Source organism: Neovison vison, chromosome 4 (genome assembly GCF_020171115.1).
Source record: "Neovison vison isolate M4711 chromosome 4, ASM_NN_V1, whole genome shotgun sequence".
NCBI classification, from domain to species: Eukaryota; Metazoa; Chordata; class Mammalia; order Carnivora; family Mustelidae; genus Neogale; species Neogale vison.
The window spans coordinates 223,483,485-223,505,920 of NC_058094.1; the positions used below are offsets into that span (position 1 = coordinate 223,483,485).

Sequence of the window (22,436 nt, forward strand, 5' to 3'; positions counted from 1 at the left end):
AGGCCTGGACAGAAGCAGCACAGAGCGTAGAGGGAAGCAAGGGCGGCGTGCTTTTCATTTTGTCTAAGTCTCTGAAGTCCTGCCCACATGCTTGAAAATGTCATGGGTACTTCATACAAGGTTGCTACTCCTAGTTCCGTAGCAGCAGTCGTCAGTACCCAGTGTCCCCAGCCAGGGTGAGCAGACCCTTGGTGCTGTGCCCTCATGCTGATGACTGCATGCGTGGCTTCTGCTCTGGGACGGTCATCCCGGTGGCATGTGTAAGCTGACCTGGGTAGCCTGCAGGGTTACCTGGGCTTCTGCGCTCTGCATGTCGAGGCAGGCAATTTATTATCCAACTCTAAACTCCTCAATAAAGCTATTATTTTAAAACCTACAATGTGAAAAAATACCATGACCCTGCAAGAGGTTCCTAAATCATATTTAGGTTGAAAAACTTTGACTCTTACGATCTTAAGATTCTCATGTTGGTTTTCAGATGAGTGAACTGAGCCCGAGAGAAGAAAAAGTATTAGGTAAAATGAAATTGGTAGACCAGGAAGATGAGAAAGTTCTAGAAATATATTCCTGGAACAGTGAGTGACTATTCTTAAGAACACTTTAAAAAGAATTCAGACAGGTGCAACGCAAAGGGACGGAAGACCTAGGATCTAATTCTTCCTGCTGTGTACCTGCAGATGGACTCCCCAACCTGAGTTTCCTCATCCAACAGGGGTTTGGGGTGGGTTGGAGGATTGTCAAGGCTGTTGAGAGTTCTGGCTTTCTGATTCCTGCTTGGGGAGGGAATGCTAACAAGCTGTGTTTCGTGTTCTCTTTAAATTATAAAATGGTTTGGCTGTGTGAACCCACAACTCATGAAACGCGTACCCTTCATCCACAGTGTGGGTCCTACTTCTGGCATCGCCCGTTTCAATGATCGCTTAATTTTCTTGCGTGTTTTGGACTTGTGGCAAATAGATCTATTTGTGCAGCAAAAACCCTGGTCAAATATTAGTAGAAAATTTGGGGGTTATAAAGTTCGTATGACAGAACAAATTTAAGGGCAATAGCCTCACATTTTCAATATAAGAAAATTGATATTTTATATAGCTTGAAATAAATAGTTCTTAGAATCAAATGAAAGAATTTCGTTTTTATAAATTGTGCCATTTGACAAAATTACTTTGCTTGTAAACTCTGTGCAGCAACTATATTTCATCTTGATGATATTAGAAATAAAACATCCCTCCTTGGAAAATTCATTTGTCCAGATATTAAATATATTCAAAATTAACCACATAGTATATTGATGGAGATATTTTGCTAGGCAAAAAAATACACCAATATTTCAAAACTAATGAAAACAAATCCATAAGAAGTGTTTTGAAAATAGGATTCAGTGTCTGAGAAGAGAAACTTGTAAAAAAAAACCTTCTTTGGCAATTATCAGTCATTCTGTTGACCCTAACTAGAGGATGTTGGAGAAGAATCAGAAGTAATAACGTACTAACTTTGCAAATGCTTTATTCATATTTATTCAGTGACTCTACACAGTATTTAAATACATCACAAACTCTTACCCTCCCTCTCTCCCTCATCTGGATTAATGAATCCTCATTCAAGGTGATCATTTCACTTGGTCGGGAAAGGGCTTGCTGGCTGTTGGTGCTCCTTTCTGGGCACATTTTCTTACATCTCTCTCAATGCTTTCATTGTAGAATAAAGTTTTACAATCCATGCTTAAAATTTCATGTATTCGCTATCCAGCCGGCAGGTGTGGAGAAACTCCCCTAGTATCGAGAAGGGTTTAAAGTTTTTGTTTTTTTTTTTTCATTTTGGACTTTAGTGATTATTCTTCCAGTTGGAAAGCTGGAACCTGATATTGTGGCTTCAAAGGGGGTGTGAGGGCGTGTTGTGGAATGTTACAACCTCGGGCAGAAGGGACGTTGCCTTGTACAGGTGCACTCTGACTCCCGACCTAGAACACTGCTTTGTGGAGAGTCTTTCCTGAAAGTCCGTCTGTGCGAACCCTGATCTGTTAACCTGCTGGGCCAAGTGACTTTTCCTTTCGGTGATTCCTTTTATTTATTTCTGTTCCTGTAACTCTTTTCATATTCAAGCTCCACCGGAACATCCTGACATTAACAATGTTTTTGTAGTGCTGTTTTTGCCAGCAGACATCTATTCTGGATTCTGGGTATTTTTGAATAATATTTTACTCCAGCTCTTATAGATTAAATAATAACTTCTGTTGTATACATCTGTGTTTCCTGCGTCTCTTTTGACTGCCAGTGCCCGATATATAGCAGATTTTTACTTTTCCGTTCCTGCTCCCCGCCCTTAACCAGTATTTTTGTTGTCGTGCTTTTGGTGTTGGTGGTGGTGGTGGTGGTGGTGGCAGTGGTGGTGTGTATGTGGTGAATTATTGAAAAACGGGATTTTTTTTTTAAGTCAGAAACATGATAAGATTGAATAAGCCTGGAGATACTCAGATCTTGTGATGTCATTAGGATATAGAGGCTCATCAGCAATTTAGTTCTGAAACAAGGTCTTGGTTAAATACAGGCTTGGTTTAACCAAGTCTAAATTTTGGAAGGTGATGTTTTGCTGACCTCACCTCTACATTCTAGGCCAGTGCTTTGATTCAAAGGCAAAGATGGATACACTAAACTAATGCAAATAAAGAAACAACTTTATTTGTAACTTTCCCATTGATTTATTTACATTATTACCTTTAGACTTTAGTTGGGAAAAAATAACTTCATTCCCTGCACTTCTCCAGTCACTGTTTAGCTGCTGTTATCTTCTTAGGCAATTAATTACAGCAGATCCTGAATTTTTTTTTAGCCCAGTGACATTAGCAAATTTTCTTACATTTTCTGGGGTTCAGGGCTTAGCATTAATTTGTAAATCCTTTCCAGCTCTTTTTGGGTTCTGGTAGTCCAGGACATGGCAATATTTTAAAAAATTAAGTCCCTGTGCAGACCTGAGAGAAATGGGTAAATGTGCATATGGATGAGTTGTAGCTTTGTGTTCTCTTTAATGTGCAGTTTGGGATCCATTAATCCTAAAACTTTGAAGAGCGTAATCCAACAAGCCATTCAAATAAACGTAACAGTGACTTGTTGGGAAGGCAGCTGGTTGTAATTGTTTCAAGATCAGCTTCCCCAAGAAGCAGAGATCTGCCAGTTGCCATTGTGAGCCCCCTCATTATTTTTTTCTTTTTAAGATTTTATTTATTTATTTGACAGACAGAGATCTCAAATAGGTAGAGAAACAGGCAGGGAGAGAGAGGGGAGGAAGCAGGTTCCCTGCTGAGCAGAGAGCCCGATGTGGGGCTCGATCCCAGGACCCTAGGATCGTGGCCTGAGCCGAAGGCGGAGGCCTTAACCCACTGAGCCACCCAGGTGCCCCGTGAGCCCCTCATTCTTGATTATTATTTGTTTTTATTCTTTGGATCTCAGACTCCCACCCACCATTTGTGTTTTCTATTTCCAGTGAAAAGGTTTTTGTATGATTTTAGCTCTACGCCCGTAAGTCACTTACCAAAGGTAAGGGTATCAGTCACCTTTTTTGAAGGTCCCTGGGAAATTATGATGTTTGTGTGGGTGGTGAATACATTCCACCCTTCAAAGGACAGGATTGCTGGATTAAGAGCATGGTCAGGAAAGCAGAGCAGTCGTTAAGCTGATCACTTTCCCAGCAAAGAAACACTATGCAGTTTGACAGCATAAAAGATCAACACAATGGAGCCCAACATAGGATAAAACAGAGTGTCAGGGTCTTGGCATAGCTTTCAAATAATTTTTTATGAACAATTATCCTCAAAAAATAAAAATCAGTAAAATAGCTTAATAAACTGGCGAGAGAATTCCAACTCTTAAAATATGTTTATAATATTTTATTATGAAAAGGATTTGTTTGCTTTCAAAATCTCATGACTTCTTTATTTGTTTCAGTCTCATTTTCTTATTTTATTGGTGCCATTCCCCTTAGTTGTTAAGAGTGAAGTTAAAACCACCACGTTGTATTTGTTGTGTGATTAGAATTACTTTATAGGTTCTCTCTTCATAGATCATTTAATGATAAATGTTTTTCAAAACGCTCCATCCCAACAAAGAAAAAAGCTAATGAGCAGAAATCAAAGAAGATCCAGGAGCTAGGGCCTTCAGGAGAGAAGTTCAGGTATGGAAAGTGAGTCTAGGGAAGGGAGGCGGGGCAGGAGACCTGTCTCTCTTACCTGTCTTCGCTGGGGACTGACTTCCTGCTTTATGAATACCTGAAGACTGTGATGAAAGGTGGTGCCGTTTCTGTCCGTCCTTGTGGCTCGCTGTCTTAATGTTCTTTTGAAAATACAAATATTAAAAACACCTTGGACTGTGGTACTGGAGACCTTCTGGAGGCTCCGAAAGCTTGGGTAGGAAACCACATTGCAGATTTGGTCTCAGAGTTCCAGATCCAGAGACTATATTTTCATATTACATTTTCTGTTGGTCAGATTTACTGGAACAGCCTCCTGCCTCAGTTTCTTTATTGGTTGTTACAGATAAAAGCTGTATTTCGCATACAGTCTTGTGAGGATGAGAAGTGTTAGAATATTGCTTAACACAGAATGTAAGCTGTCACTCTTAGTCTTATGAATTCTCAGCTGGCATATGTTGGCTTATTAATGTATGAAATATATATTCAAGGGGGTCCAGAATTATTTTATCCTCCTTTCAGAACATTCTATTCGTGACATCGAATTAATTGGGAGCTACGCTAACTTTTAGAGGACTCTTCCATGAGGAAAAAATAGTGGAACAAAGATCTGAGGGTTGCAATAGATGTTTTATTTGGGTCTGAAAGTCAGCTACACCGTCCACCCACCGTGTGGTTCCCCAGGCTGCTGGGCACACAGTCCTCAGAACAAAACATACTCTTTCATTTCTATGTGTGTCTCTGCATCTCTCTCTTTCTCTCTCTCTCTCTGGATAAATCCCGTTTGATTTTTGAGCTACTGTGTCTTGTTTTCTAGATTTTAACAGGGCAGTCTTCCTTCTATTGACAATTCTTTTTAGTTCCTGCTGCTTATGTTACAGATTTCATTCAAATGAAATGACATAGGATTCTTTTCTTCCTATTTCAGTTGGAAAAGCCCTGCTACTTAAAAATATTCCTGAAAATGATTATTGCTTATTTTACTGGAATGTTTTGTGGTTATCTGAGGCCTTAAGTACCAAAATTTAATTGGTCTGTGCCATCAGTGATGGAATCGGCAGAAGGCAGGTTTAAGAAGTTAGAGACCTACCCAAGTCTGCCACTATTTATAGCCATGACTATGGACAAATCGAACTAACCTCTTATCTTCCTTACAGTGAGACAATGAGAGAAGACAATTTCTCCCAAGAGTACCTGAACACCACCTCAAGAGACTGTTTAAATTATCAAATCAGAGTATGCTTAAATGCAGAGTAATTACTTAGTTACATTCTTACCACACACACCAGCTGGTAGGGACCCATGTTGAGAACAAGGTCAGCTATGAGCAAAATTTAGTGTTATATTTTCCCTGGACATTAATTACCATATGAGATGAATCTTGTGCCTTCTACATAAAAGAGGTAGCATGTGAGGGTAAAAGGACTTTTAGTCATCTGATAGGAGAAGCAAGGTCAGTGTGATTAGACAGTAAGGATCAAAGAGGAGAATGCCATGGCTTACAGCTGAAGAGGTGGGCTGGGACCAGGTCGTGCAGAGTCTTGTAAGTTATGCTAAGGTTTCCCACCCTATCCTAAGTGCTATAGAAGTCGCGAAAAGGAATTTAAGTAGGAAAGTAGTACAATTAATTTTTATTTTAAAAAATCACTGTATTTCCAAATGAAGACCAGATTCGAGGACAGATTTAGCTATGGATCAAGTAAGGGTTGCTTGTCACTTCAGCGATGATACAACCAACAGATACAGGCAGGTGGTTAGATGTCAAAGCAGTTTTGGAGGATGATGTGTAAATAATATATTTGCATGTTCTTGCACTCATGTATTTCTACCTGTGAATAGATTGATTTACATTGTCTTAGTGTCTTTGGGCTGGTATAAAAAAGGACCATAGATTGAGTGGTTTATAAACAGCAGAAATTTATTTCTTACAGTTCTGAAGGCTGAGAAGTCCAAAGTCAAGGCACCAGTAGGTTCAGTGTCTGGTGAAAGCCACTTCCTAGATGGCTGTTTTTTCTCTCCAAACTCACTTGGGGAAAGGGGCAATCTGGCTCTCTGGGGTTTCTTTCCTAAGGACCTGAATCCCAAACATGAGGGCGCCATATTTATGGCCTCCTAAGCTCTCTCTTTCCTAAATACCATCACCTTGGCAGTTAGGATTTCAGCATAGATGAATTTGGGGGGGGGGGTTCAAATGTTCAGTCCATAGCCTAGATGTACATGTGTGTATACAGAATATATATGTATTTATGAACATACATAGAAAAAAGATATAAAACATACGCCAAAATGTTTACAGTAACCATATTCAAGGTTGTAGGATTTATAGCAATTTTTATTTCCTCCTTTACATTTTCTCTTTTCCTTATGTTATTCAATGAAAATATATCTAAATAAAGGTAACAGATATTTATAGAAGGTTATAGAAATTAAATTATAAATAGGGCTGACATCAAGAGAGTCATAACTAACCAAGTTCTGTTACAAAAACTGTTCCCCACACTCCAATATGTTGCAGTGCTTTTAACATAAAAAATATTTTTTTAGTAATTTTTTTAAAAAGGCAAATTCTTGGAGTGCCTGGGTGGCTCAGTTGGTTAAGCATCCAACTTTTGATTTCGGCTCAGGTCATGATCTCAGGGCCATGAAATAGAGCCCTGTGTGTGGCTTCATGCTCAGTGGGGAGTCTGCTTGGGATTTTCCTCTCCCTCTGCCTCTCCCCTTGCTCACTCACTCTCTCTCTCAAATAAATTTAAAAAAATCTAAAACAAATAAATAAACAAATAAGTAAAGAAAATAAAAAGGCAAATTCTTGTTTTATAGATTCTCTCAATTTGTCCATGAATTATGAATAGCTCTTAAAAAATAAGAAAATAACAATAATGTGGCTGATTTAATTAAATGTCCTTTGCCACTGAATGACAGGAATTTAATAATGCAACTTAAAAAAAATTAAATACATATTGGTGACCTGCAAATGACATGTGATATGTGGTATTTATATTTCCTCTTCTTCTCTCTGTTTCTGAAAATGTTATTAATCTTCATTTTTTTGTTTTATTTTTAAAAGTTAATATTGAAGAGGAATTATCTCCAGATTGTTAGATTAGAATCAATTAAGAGTTCTAAGTCAAATTAAAAAATTGACATCTACAGAGGTTTTCTTTTTTTAACTTTAGCAGTTATTTTTTTCCCCTCATTGTCTGTCTGCGTAAGAATCTAGGGCATTCTTACTTAATGGTATATAAGCATTAATCAATCCTAAGTGAAAACAAACGAGTTATTTATATCTTTGTACCCCCTATTACTTAATATCAGATAATTCTTACTAGAAATTCTGAACAAATATATAAGCAGTTGACAAAAATGTTTCCTGGTCTTCTCTTAGATGATGTCTATGATGATAAATATAAAATGTTTTAGTGATGGAAGAAATATCTTTATATTATTAAGTTATATATGTTTAGATACATACACAAATAAATAATGAAACAATAGGGACAGGAGAGAGGTGTCACAAATAACTCTGTCTAGGAGACAATCTGAAAATGTCTATTTACAAGAATGTATAACCAATAAAAATAAAGTTAAATTGCATTTAATGTAAAATTAAAGGTTTAGCTTTCTGTATGTCTACATAGTTGGCATTGATTCTGCTCTATTGGGTACCTTCTTTTATTGGTGTTTATTGTTATGTTAATTTCTTCTATCATCCCATATATGATTATGTATATACTAAGCCAAGGTAGTGTACTCTTCTAAATAACTAAGAACCTTGAGCATCTTTTTGCTCTTTTTTGCTAAATATGGGCAAGTAGGCTATATCGTGAAAATTGTAGTAATTTTACAGTGCTATAGGAAGATAATGAACCAGATATATCTTTAAAAGCAGTTTTCCTTTGGTTTCTGATAGAGCAGAGAATCCTAATGGACAGGCAAGACAAATTATTTAATGTGTGAAATACTCATATACCTGTTGAAAGGCTAACACACCGAATGTGAATATATCTTCTCTAGCTATCCACACTATCGGCAAGAGGAAGTCTTCGCAAGGTGCAAAATGCAGTAGACATCTGCAGTCTATTTGTAAGGAGCACATTTCTTTCAAAGAGAAATATAAATGTGGAATGCAAAAGGCTTACTGAGGAATCGTCTCATGCTTTCCTTGAGCCCCTCAGGAGGTCTCTGAGTGATGTTCTCATCTAAGGTGGAGAATCACCTATGCAGATCTGCCAGGGTGGTCCTTGTTGGCAAGTCTTTTGTCTTGTGCTCAGTGGGTTGTCTATAGTGATCATCCTGTCAGGATAGAGCTTCTTTTGGTCTCATAGTTTCTATTCACGCCAACACTGTCTCTTCTGGTAAACTTTTCATTGTTAACAATTCAAACACTAACTCCTTCCCCACTCCCCATAAGCCAGGATAAATCAGCCATTGTCATGGCGGCTTCTCTGTACCTCCTCTGTCTCCTGGGAGAGTAGAGCATAGAATTCCGGTGAGCACACTGACCTCATGCTTCTGTAACTGTTGCTTTAGTCATCTGTACTCTCCTCATTGGAATGCAAAGAAATGGTCTTAAACTGATTTTGGATTCCTAGAATCTTGTCCTGGGCTTGATTCATAGGAAACACTCAGCAGTTTGATAAATTTTGACTTTTAATTCTCACAACCAACCATGTGGATTAGGCACCATGTTCCTCATTTTACAAAAGAGTAAACCTAGATTCAGATTATTTAAGTGATGTGTCCAAAACCATTAGTATAAGTGAACCTGAAAATAATTCCTTGGCTCTCACAAGATCGAACATCCAGAGGATAATTCTAGAGTTAAAGAACTATGAAATACACTTCAGTGTGTTTTAAAGTGAGAAGTGAAAGTAATACCAAAATATATTTGTTTTCGTTACAAATTTTTTTGAAAAATGTCTTCTTTCTACATATAGTCAGTAGGAAAGTAAAAATTTATGAAATAGGCACCTGATTTGTTATTTGTTTTTTATATTTTTATTTATTATTTGTTCTTTGAGAGAACTGACCTTTAACACTAGAGCAAAAAATACATTTTAAGAAATTCTGTAATTCAAAGCATTTTGCACTTAAGTCAAACTCACATAATTTTGCATTAGCAAAGGATTTGCTCATTTTTGATGTGTTCTTTCCTTTATTAATTCAGTACATGTTTCCTGCTCACATATGCGAAGCACTGACGCTTTGTTTAATCTTACCTTAGTCTTACACTTGTTAAAATATTGTCCCATACTGTATATTTCCAATTCAAACATAGAATTAAGATTCTTGGTGATTTGGGGTGGTTTTTAAATCTTAGGTTTTATTTATTTTGCAACAGGACTTCTAGTTTACACGGAGTATATGTTCCACCAAGGCTACGCCTTCCTCCTGTTCTTTGAATTGCCATCATTTCTACAAGGCTTTCTTCTCTTCTAGAGAATTATAGAGTGTTTTGTGATTGTCATTGTTTGATTTAGAATTATAATAGAGGACATGTATTGAGTATATAGTTTTATATTTGAGCAAAATCACAAGTATATCAACATTGCCAGGATAGTTTCCCCACAAGGCTGTGATTTCTGAGTATTTGCCCTCTAACCTGAAGAACACAACAAAATTTAATTTCAGGATTTAAAATCTAAGCAGGATTGGTGCTGCTTCATCAGGGGAGCATTGGGTGGTTTATAAACCGAACACCAGAATGGCTAAAAGAAATCTTCTCCCGGAGCCCATTAACCTTCAAGAAGCCTTAGCTTTTCTCTCCTGACACAAGTGAAGTGAACAGGATTTTAATAAAAGTCCTGCAGCAGATATACCTGAAGGGTCAGAGCTCAGGATAAAGCTGCCAACACTGCAACTTTAAGAAAACATCCTGAGGACCTTTAATAACACTGGGTCTGCCAGTGCTCACTGCGGAAGATCTGTATTTTAAAATCCCATTTGAGAAACTGATCCCCCATTTGACAGGATCATGGTCGTTAATCTTATTTTTGGTGTGTAGCAGTTGACTGCCTGCCCTGTAGGGGCTGGCCTTTTGTGTGGCTCTGAAGACCTCAGGAAATATTTTTCTGTAGTGATAGATATGCATCCCTGTCCTCAACTGGGATGTTCTGATCACCCATCTCATTAATACTAAGTGGAAGGAGATTAATATTGACAGAAGTAGACTCCACTCATGTAAGCTTCTACTCCACGCATTTTTATTTTTGTCTCTTAATCTCTCTTCAACCCTTTATAAATTGAGTAATCCCTGAAATCAGGAATCGGTAACATACAACAATAATTTCAGTATCCCTCTGTGCAGTAATAGGACAAAAGTAAAATTACCACTATAAACTCATCAGGTATTATAATTCCCATTTAATAATAAGTAACCAAAGACTTTTAAAAATTAAGTAATTTGCTCACATTATACATGTAATAATTAACAATGCCAGAATTCACTGTTTTCAGATCATTTAGTCTCAAAAACTCATGCTGCTTGCAGTCTCTAAGACATAGTTCTCCATTTCTGGCCCCGTCATATCCATTTAAATCAGTTAAAATGAACAAATAGGTTTTTGGAAGTTTGGATAAAGCCATTAGTAGAAAAGAAAATCTCGATTTAAACTATTTCAGAGCATGGACATAGAGGACAACTTCCGCATGCTTTTTGTGAAGTATTTTCAACAAAGACAAATCTGGCAAAGATTTTTGTCAAAACAAAGCCAAAAAACAAACAAACAAACAAAAAAACAAAAAAACAAAACCCAAGCCCCAAAACCCATCTGAAACCACTCCCATCTATGGGCATCAATGCAAACATTTAAATAAGATTAAACAGAATTCAACAGCACATTAGAAAAAAATATATCATGAACATGCAGAGATTCTTAAGGACATGAAAATGATTCACCAGTAAGTAGTCTAGTGATACGAGCCATCCTATAAATAAAGCCAATGAGAAGACAGTTCCCAGGGATGTTAAAAAGGAATTTGACAAAATTCAATACTGATTTTTAAAAATAAAACAAAAACCAAAACCAGAAAAATCATTGTTAAATAGGAATTGATGGATACTTCTTTAACATGCTTTTATATTTGCATGTCTATTTATATCCATGCCCAAATCTATATTTCTGTGTCCAAAAGCCAGCATTTTGCTAGCATCCACCATAAAGGCCAACACTAGAGGCATTCCCACTGGAACAAGGTTGTGCTGCCCACTATTTTTACTATCATTTAACTTTCTATTGGAGGTAGATTACAAAGAAAGCAATTAGAGGTACACAACTTGAAAAGAAAGAAATAAAACTACCTCTATTTGTAGATGATATGATTATTTGAGAAACTGAGAAAAATCAGTGGAACTACCAGATACAAAGAGATAATTTAATAAAATAGCAGGGTATAACTTTGACATGGAAAAATCAATAGCCTATATATAATTAAATAAAAGCAGGCTTGAAGATGTAATAAAAGGGAAGAGAAAACTCCTTACCTCAATTTCAAATAATAACAGTTCCCGATATTTTTTTCTTTCCATTTGGGAGTTGGGACAAGTGTGGTGTGTGTGGGAAAAAAAGAGAAGGTCTTGTGTCTCTGTAGTGGGGGAAAGGGGTAAAATCCAATGGAAGACCTTGTAGGTGGTTCTTAAAAAAAATTGGGGAGTGGGTTGGGGGTATGGGCAAAATAGATAAAGGGGTTTAAGAGCTACAAACTTTCAGTTATAAAATATAAGTCACAGAGATGAAAAGTACATCATAGGGAATATCATCAATAATATTCTAATAACTTTGTAAGGTGATCATGGTGGCAAAACTGAGTAATGTACAGATTTTTTGAATTGCATATGTAACATTATATGTCAATTATACTTCAATGAAAATAAATAAAAAGATTGGGGTGAAATAGAAGTGATGCTTTAGAAAAATTAATCACAGAGGGGCACCTGGGTGACTCAGTGGGTTAAAGCCTCTGCCTTCGGCTCAGGTCATGATCCTAGGGTCCTGGGATCAAGCCCTGCTTCAGGCTCTCTGCTCAATTGGGAGCCTGCTTCCCTTCCTCTCTCTCTGCCTGCCTCTCTGCCTGCTTGTGAGGCAAATAAATAAATTTATTTAAAAAAAAATTATTGTCAAATAAATAAATGAAAAATCTTTTAAGTGGCTCAGTGGGTTAAGCCGCTGCCTTCGGCTCAGGTCATGATCTCAGGGTCCTGGGATCGAGTCCCACATTGGGCTCTCTGCTCGGCAGGGAGCCTGCTTCCTCCTCTCTCTCTCTCTGCCTGCCTCTCTGCCTACTTGTGGTCTCTCTCTGTCAAATAAATAAATAAAATCTTTAAAAAAAAAAAAAAAGAAAGAAAAAAGAAAAATTAATCACAGAAAAAAAAGCAGATAGGACATGATGAGAACCTGAAAAGATGAAGGAGTGGTATAAATGGTTCTATATAAGTAGAACAAATGTAACAGATATTTTAAAGGATGTACAATCTCTCTCTGTCTCTCTCTTTTTTAAGAGAGAGGGAGGCAGGAGGGGCAGAGGAAGAGAGAGAATTTTAAGCATGTTCCATGCCCAGCATGGAGCGCTTTTCAGGGCTAGATCTCACTACCTTGAGACCATGACCTGAGCCAAAATCAAGAGTCAGATGCTTAACCAACTAAACCACCAGGCATCCCAGAAAGGCTGTACAGTGTTAATGGTTGCAATCAGACATTTGTAGAAGGCGGTGGCTTAATTAAGCAAGTGGGAGAAGGTTGACCAGAAGGCTTATAGAATCGTTTGGGGTTGGGGCTGGAGACACCAGTCAAAGCAGTGCTGTGGAGACTGTGGTCAGTACTTCTTCCACCAATATTTGTCCTTTCTGACCTCATCTCTTGCTCAAAATCACTCAAACGTTAGGAAGCAGTCAGACTTCCAGTATGGAACCAAAACTAACCAGACACTTCTTTATTCTCAGACATTTTCCTTTGTTCTCCCACTTCCATCCCCAAAACCAAATACAAGATGAAGGAGGAGAAGAACAAAGGGAAAAACAGGTGAAAAAGTCATGTTGGAAGTCATTTGGGAGTTCTGTAGGTTTTCTCAACCACGCATGAGTGGAAAGGTACAAATTAAGGCTCACCAGACATCATCAAGGACGTTGTTTGTTCTACTTCAACCAACAAGCCCGTCCTTCAGTCCTGTTGGTTTCTGTTCTCAGCCAGGGACTCTCCACCCACAATATCCCCCAGCCTTGACCACCTGGGCAAATGTCATGTCATCAGAAGAGCTCACCTTACTGTTCTATATTCCCCAAGCCTTGCTTTTTCCCTGACATAAATTTAGTTGTTACTTGTCTTCTCCCCATAGAGATATCTTCATGATACCAGAGGAATGTTTTTCTGTTTTCCTTCTTTTCCTTCATTATTGTATTTCCAGAGCCTAAAACTAGAGCAGCCCCATCGCAGGCAGCCAGTAAATATTAGCTGAATTAGTAAATGAGCAAAGTGAGTGAGTGAGCAATTTCTGGTAATAGTATCCTACAAAACTCTTGTAGTCATGTTTCATTTTGTAATCAAGACAACTTTGAGAAGGGAAGAAAGCCTTGGAGAACTTTCTCTTAAAAAAGCGCTATAAGGCTAGACTTCCAGAGGTTTGAAATCCCTTGAGTTTTAGCAGAATTTTCTTCTCAGAAGACAGTTTTGCTCTGTCATTTTAATCCATGCAAAAATATACTTACATATATACATACAATGCATGCATACATAAATTTTTATAAACTCTGTACATATTCTCTCCTGCTCCATTTTAATTGACACAAAATCAGTATGTTTTACTTAAAATTGCTTTTTATGTAGGAAATCTCCTTCCTTTGGATTTTTTTCCTATAGGGAGTGGAGATATTAAAGAATAGATCACAAAACATTTTTTTTAAAGATTTTATTTATTTATTGGACAGAGAAAGATTACAAGTAGGCAGAGAGGCAGGCAGAGAGAGAGAGAGGAGGAAGCAGGCTCCCTGCCGAGCAGAGAGCCCGATGTGGGACTCATCCCAGGACCCTGAGATCATGACCTGAGCCGAAGGCAGCGGCTTAACCCACTGAGCCACCCAGGTGCCCCGATCACAAAACATTTTTAAAGATTTAAAAAAACATAATGTTTTTTTAAAAACATTTTAAAAACATAATGCTGAGCTCCTCTGCTCAGCAGGGAGCCTGCTTCCTCCTCTCTCTCTCTCTGCCTGCCTCTCTGCCTACTTGTAATCTCTCTCTGTCGAATAGATAAATAAAATCTTAAAAAACAACAACAACAACAAAAAAAAAACCCATAATGTTTAGTCCTTGCAAGTACTTTGTCTTTTGCATAAGCAAAGAGTACTTTTATCTATAGAATATATATTTAAGAAAACCATTACTTAGATCTAAGATTCTGGGTACCTTCAAATTATAAACAAAGCCGATAAATAAATAAATGCATACATACATAAATAAATACATAAATAAATAAACAATACCTATGCTACATAGATCTTATTAATAGAAGAAAAAGTATATTGTGGCCATCTTTTATTCTTGAGGTCACTGGTTTTCCAAGAGGGAAGAAATTACCTGTTTGTTTTTTTCCTACATTTTGGTCACATCTTAAGCCCTTTTTCCAGCCTTTCTCTTTGTCTTGGATTATTTCTTCTTTTAGGAAATCTTCAGAGCAGCCTTTGTAAAACCTCAAGACTCTCTGTGGTTTTAGTACTATTTTTTCACTCTATACAAGAGACCATTAGTTCATTAAACTTTTGATGACGGTGATAATCATTAACAACTGATGTATCATTCATATTACTACTACCAGAAAACAAACTTGAAACAATTTTTAAGTTGCTGCCTCCATCAAGGATCATGATGTGGATTTTTTTCTGATTTCCCACTGTATTATGATTAGCGCTGCCCAGAATATATTTTTAAGGATTTTATTTATTTATTTGGGAGAGCACGAGCACACAAGTGGGTGAAGGGGAAGAGGGAGAAGGAGAAAGAGGCTCCCCGTTGAGCTGGGAGCCCACAGGGGAAACCATCCCTGGACCCTGGGATCACGACCTGAGCGGAAGGTAGATGCTTAACCAACTGAGCCATCGGACAACCCACGTATTACTCGTATTACTCTTAAGTAGTGCTGTCCAGTTTTTCCAGAATATTCTGCAGTAACAGAGATACTCTGTATCTGCCCTATCTGACATGGTAGCTATCAGCCATGTGTGGCTACTAAGCACTCGAAATGTGGGTAACACAACTGAAGAAGTGGATTTTTAGTTTTATTTCATCTTAATTGAAAGTATTCCCATTTGGCTAGTGGCTGCCGTACTGAAGACCACAGCTCTGGCTTATCACTCCATTTCTGTATTTCTTGTTCTGTCTTCTCTCCATATCTGTCTGAGAACTGAGGAAGTTGTCTTGTACCTCTGGTTCCATGATTAGCTTAGAAAAACAGTTCTCTACCTGTCGTGGACACAGTCAGGACCCTTCTGACGAGCCTGTGAGCCCGCCACCCTGCCTAATAAAGGGACTCTGCAGGTGTGAGTAAATGCAGGATTTCGAGAGGGAGAGATGATCGTGGCTCATCCGAGTGCGCCCAGTGCAATCACTAGTCTCATCCTCAGAGGGAGGCCGGAGAGTTACAGCTGGAGCAAAGGTGTAAGGGCAGTCAGGACAGAGCGGGGTCAGAGAGGAGGGAGGACCCTACGCTGCTGGCTGTGGCGCTGGAGGAAGTGAGCCAAGGCATGCTGGTGGCCTTGGAGGCTGAAAGAGCAAGGAAATGAATTCTCCCCTGGAACCTCCAAAAGGAAGGCAACTCTGTGGACACATCGTAAACCTCGGACCTCCAGAACTGTACGATAATGCATTTGTGTTGCTTGAAGCCACTGTGTTCGTGGTAACTTGTTAGAGCAGCAACGGGAGATGAGCAGACTGCCCTAGAAGACCCCGTCTGCCCAGCACACGAGTCTGTGGTGATGCTCCCCAGACGGGGCGGGGACTCGATTGTGTGTGCCCCGTCTAAGTGCCTGGGCGCACCGGTTTTGTAACGCCGGCGTCCCGGGTAGCTTCTCAGACCGGTGCTCTGAAGAGGAAGGATGCTTGTGAGTAAAATATCCCTGTCACGTGCCTCCTGCTGCGAGGAGGCGTCTCCTCACGCCGGTGTGCAGGCACTGAAGGGACACCACTGCCCCCTCCCTCCTAACCCCGCCGCCCCCCAGCTACGGCAGCATCCGCTGAAGAGATGCAGAAAGGCTCTTCTATTCATGTTGTTTGGGTTTGTTTTACAGTTTGGCTTAGCTTTTCTTTCAAACCACCTTTATTTTGAAGTTAATCATTTTGAAATTGAGCTTCGAGTGCACCTAGGTCAGCTGCACCCCATCGGAGAAGAACAAGTGTCCTTATTTTTCGTGGAAAGGTCCTTTTGTTTTGTTTTGTTTTTGCCATGTCATTCCCTATGTGAGTTTCACTTAAAAGAAAATTGGCATTAACTGTAAGACGCTACCTAAAGCATCTGTCGGTGCAGCTGGGTATCACGGGGCTGTGGAACGATCGGGATTTCACCTCATCGTTCTGTATCTGGTTAGGGCAGTCAAGCAGAAATTTTGATTTTTCTACTTAGACAATTGCTAGGCTGAATACATTGACTTCTTACTTTGGAGCAGAATTCTTGTTCATTTAGTTGTTTCTGTTTTTGTTTTTGTTCCATGGCGGGGCAGATTTCTGTTATGGTAGTATATCCTGAGTTAACCTCGATCATGACAAACCAGAAATGAATTTCTAGATGTACACAGAAGGCAAAAGGTACGGACTCGTGCCTGCTTCTCAATCCAAACAGAGATGGTAACTTGTCACTGCACTTGAAAAGGAAATATTTGTGAGCTCTGCTTTGCAGTAGTGACAAAAATAATCAACACTAAAAAAAAAAAAAAAATCAAATGATATGCTCAGCAGTAAACTCAAGTTTAGACTTGAGTAATTAGGTTTGGGAATACATTTTTGCTACTGAGGCATAAACCTCTAAAAACTCACAGTTTATTAATTATCTGAAACAGACAGAAAACCTTCAATGTTTTGACATAAACATAATGTCATAACAGCTTAGAGAGAATAAAGTTCAATCAAGAACCTCTAACCAGAAGCAAATTATAGCCTATCAATTTTTCTATAGGGCAATCAGACCACTTTTAAGTAAGATAATAAATCTGTAGAAATGAGCTGTTTGTAATTAAAATGAAGCATGCCGAATTATTTCATGACCATTTATAAAGTCAAGTGCCTGTTAATAAAACAGTTAGATTTTCATTGTTATTACTTTCTTTTAAAATCATTTCCACTCAAGATGAATTATTTTCTTGAAAGTACTCCAGCTTTGGGGAATTCTGAGATTTAAGTATTCTGGGTTTGAAAAAACTCCAATTGTCTCCATAATTTCGACTCTACTCTGTACTTGAAATGTTGAGTGAGGGTTCTTATTGGCTCCAAATCTATGAGGCGAATAATCGCCATTAGTGAATGACTTGTTTTTTGACATACCACATATTTTGTCTATTTCTAATGAACTGAAGAATAGTAGAAGAATGGGTTTGTTTTATATATGGAAAGTTCAACTTTGAAGTGTCATTGTAAATAACTTTATGATATCTATCATAGAATAGTGATCAAAATCACAATATAGCCCTTCTGTCAAATACTTGTGATATCTTGATTTCTGATCCTAAAACTAGATTGAAGATGAAATACCTTATTAGGAAATGACAGTATGTGAGTGGAGAGTTAACAACCAGAGATATGAACAATAGGACATCTGCCTGATATTTAATACTATTATTAGTCATTTAAAATAGTTAAAGTACCTTTTATCTCTCCTAAACTTTGTTCTTTAAGTTCTAGCCATGATAGATTCCTACAATGTATGATTTACCAGGCTGTTAAGACCTCCATACTTAGTCTTGCTCACTTGTTCTCACATCTAGGAGTTCCTTTTTAACTCTTACTATCCTGTAGACACCTCAAACACCATGTCCAATAAACTTCCATGATGACTAGCCCCCCCACCACCACCACCCACTGCTGCCATAGCATTATATGCATGACTACCTGCCTCTCCGGGAGTATTTTGTTCAGGTTTCTGCAGTAACACTTACTACAGTGTGTTGATTTTACCCATTCCCTTAGACTCCCCAGAACTTCATACAAGGCAGGGAATATAATAGGTGCTCAAAAAGTAATCTTTCTGCTTACAAACAAGGCCTAAAGTATTGTCCACTTCTCATTAGTTATTTCTGCAGTGAACCGTAGAAGACATCCTCTCTGAAAAACATTTCATTTTCTAACCCTTTATGACATTAGTCCATTTAGTCACACTGCTGATTTCATTTTTTTGGTTAAAAAGTAAATTCTCAAATAGAGCCCTAAAGATAACAACATCTTCAACTCTACATAAGGACAAATAGGACAATCTTCAGCACTTCATTTTGGAAGAAAATCAAATTAATGAGATAGTTGTTCTACACCATGCTACCCAGGATTTGTAGAAATGAGTTAAAGCCCTAAATGAGAATAATTTTGAAATGATTTATTTCTGTATTCTTGCTTAGCCAGGTATTACCGTAAATAGTGATAATAGTGGGTAATCAACTGGAGATTGTCTTGCAGTAAACATATCAAAGGGAGAAGTCACAGCAATGAACATACTTATTCTGAAACTCCTAAGTATACAAAAAAAAAAAAAGACGATTATATTTGAATTACACATGGTTAAATAATCTTTACTAGTGCAAGATGTTTGACTGTGGTGAAAGAACCATTTATTAATATTTATGAGATCAGATTTGAGGACTGGATTCCTTGATCTCTTTTTAACATAAACAAGTGTGAGCACTAGACAACCATGAATAAAGATATTAATCTGAATTTTTAGTCTCTGGCAAAAATAAGCTGTGAGATCTTTGGAAAAGTTTTCAGACTTTTCCTTTTCTTTTTCCTTTTTTTAAAAGTTTTCAGACTTTTGCTTTTTTTTTTTTTTATGTTTGGCCTTGATTATGTGCATCTCCAAAGGAAGTGTTAAGAACAGGGTGTTTGTTTTGTTTTGTTTTTTAGTTTTTTACAACCTGAAAGTTCTTTGATTAGTTTTGTTCTTGGGCATGTATGTCAGATGAAGAGAAATTCCTTGTGTGATTTTCCTTAATTCGCTAATTTGTCAGCATGTATTTATTGAAGACCTGCTGTGTCTCAGGAGCTGATCCAAGTCTTAAGAGAGACAGCTGACCTAAAGAAATGTTGAGCATAGAATGTAGAATGTAGTTGCGTTACAGTGAATAATGATGGGATAAAACAAAATCTTATGTCATGAAACTGTTAACCCCAAATCCTCTGGCCTCTTAAAGGATAATTGCCTGCCTTCACACAAACATTTTCAAATTCCCCATCCCATTAGCAGACATCTCCTTTCTTTACTCCCTGGAGAACCAAAATCTGCATATAGCCTTTTTTGCAAATAATACCCATTACAAATTGCCTCTGACAGAAAGATTTCCAACCAACTCAAATTAGCAATTTGCCTTCCACAGACACTAGCATGTTTTCCAGAAAAAATAATAAGTTAAACAGTGAGGATAACAAAACCATAGCAATTGTTTAAATTGGCTATCACACGATTTGTTTCAAATGAGCTGTTAAAATAATGTCAGAGATATTCCTTTCATAGTCTTCCTTGTACAAATACAAATACAAAAAAAAAGAAACTCCATAAACATAGTATATCTATTGGACTCTGTGTCAGAAATAAACAAATAGATAAGTAAAAGAAAAAGGAAAAAAATTAGTGAAAGAGCCAGACGTTGGAAAGAATGTGTCCAGACACTCAAATGTTTCAACGACGGTAAATCCATGTTGTTTTCTTTGCCTGTTTGTTTATTTCTTGGGAAGTAAGAATTACTATTTATCTGTATATTACATACTTCCCAAAGGTCTCTGGTTTGCAACTGTGATTCTCTATTGTAACTTAGGACAATTACGTAGGTATATAAAAAGTACTAGACAAACACCTGTGCCCAAGTCCAGGCTATGCCATAAATATGCTCTGTGACCTTCAAATTTCACTCAATTTCCAGTTTCTATTTTCTTCATCTGTAAACAAGAGGGTTAAATGAGGAGTTCAGTTACTCTTTCTACCTTTAAACATTTACCATGATATTTTGGTAGTTTTGAATTTCCTTTGAACCCTGAAGGAAACAGATGTGAATTTTGAAATTAAGCTAAAAGCTAAAATAAAGAGAACAACCACAACAAAAAACCACCAAAAACATGTACATGTATTATGATCATTTCATGTCATCATAATCTTAATAGGTTATTAATTTAAGGTTTTGGAGCAAAATTTGAAAGGTCTTCAACACTGTTGGTGGAAATGGATGTAGTGTCAGATTTCTGAGGCTGCATAAACAATCTGTTGGGTTCATGGTCAAAGGAACGAGACTGGTACAAAGCAAAGGTCAAGCAAAGCTTTATTTTGCTTCAAGCATCGAGAATCAGGGCCTCTCTTACAAAGAGGCGACCTCTCTCTACCTTACAGACTAGCTTTTAAGGGCAAAGGCCATGTGGTTGGGCCTGGCCACACACAGGTGGCCAATGAGATTGTAACACACAGAGAAAGCTGCACAGTCATGCTAGGTCACACATAAGTGACCAATTGAATTACAATTTACCCTATAGTAGATATTTGAACTAGCCTATCACCTTGTTCAGAATTGGTGCCCAAAAGGTGCCCAAAGGGTGGGGCCCATACTCCTTGGTAGCTAGGGAGACAGAATGCGCCCCCACTGATTGGATACCTCCACCTGGCCTGACCCACCCTTGTATTTGGGCTTTGTTACCTGGGACTGGTTTCTGGGACTTGTTTTTAAGTAAGCCCCCTGAGGGAAAGAGGAGCAGGGACAGTTTAAGTTTTACTATATAAACAACAAAGTCATTGTTTAACCAGATCTGGCTAAATTGGCCCTTACAAATCTGCCTGACAAAGGAGCTCGGTTATAATAACCCTCCCCTAGTGTGTATCTCGTTTGAGGTTTTTGCTATCTCCTTTCAGCTTTTTCAAATTACAGTGGGGACAGCAGTCCCTCCTAAAGAGTGTGTGTATGTGGATAGTTTACTCTTGTAGGGAGATTTCTGTTTGTTTCTGGACTGCAGACTTAAAAAAATCAGAACCTACATGCACGGTACAGAATTATTCAACTCAAGTATAAGGCAGGGTTTATTACCAGTGTTTGAACAGATTCTAGTCCTTATCACTGTATTATTTTAAAGCTTGTCATATCCTCTGGTTTGACAGGCTTCGTTCTTATTTTCAAAGTCCTGGGCCAGATGTCTGTGTGTCATGGGAATATCCTGGGTATTCTGTATTCCCAAGTCAGGGGAGTCTTCATTTAACACATGATGTAATCACAGACTTTCTTCCTTCATTCAGTTCTTCACTGGTTACTGTAGTTTTCTTCTTTGGAAGGAGGCTTGGGGTGAACGTCACTGAGGCTCCTGGATACGACGTCCAGATTGAATAGGCATTTTTTCAGTTGTTTTATTTGAGTAGAATTCACACACAGTAGTTTCAGGTATATGACCTAGTGATTCTGCTCCTCTGTACAGTACGTGATGTTCACAAGCGGACCTCGCATCTGTCACTACACAACACTGTTACAATACCGTTGACCAAACACCCTGTGCTGTACCTTTCATTCATTCATGATTTATTCACTCCCGTAACTGGAAGCCTGTGTCTCCCTTTCCCCTTCATCCATTTTGCCCAACACCCACCCCCCTTCTCTGTGACAACCATCAGTTTGCTCTCTCTATATTTATAGGTCTGATTCTCTTTTCATTTGTTTATTTTGAATATACATTTTTAAAAAGTTAATATTATGTAGCCTCTGTGTGTGTGTGTGTCTAGCATAAATGAAAACATTGCCCTACTGATATATGGAGGACAAGGATCTATTAATTATACAAATCATACATTTCTGCTTTGGGTGAATTTTCTTTTTAAGCAAATGTATTCTACATCAACTTTAAGAAGCCATTTGTGTCTCTCTGTTTTTTGGAATACTGGTTTCATCATGTATGATATTTTTTATACCTGCCAACACTGAAAATAGGACATTTTAAATGTTCCTCATTAGTAAATATTTGGGAGGTCAGAATACAAAGATGCCTATCCAAAGGGATGTGGTCACTTTGATTTCAGGGTTGTAAGAAGTGGTGAACCAATTAAAAAGACAT

At 38.0% G+C, this 22,436-nt stretch overlaps 1 protein-coding gene across 1 annotated transcript in view; it reads left to right on the forward strand.

The window, feature by feature from the left end:
• CNTNAP2 (contactin associated protein 2) overlaps positions 1-22,436 on the forward strand; it is a 1,943,304-nt gene that overhangs the window by 1,152,706 nt on the left and 768,162 nt on the right. The gene's annotated exons all lie outside the window — the stretch shown is intronic.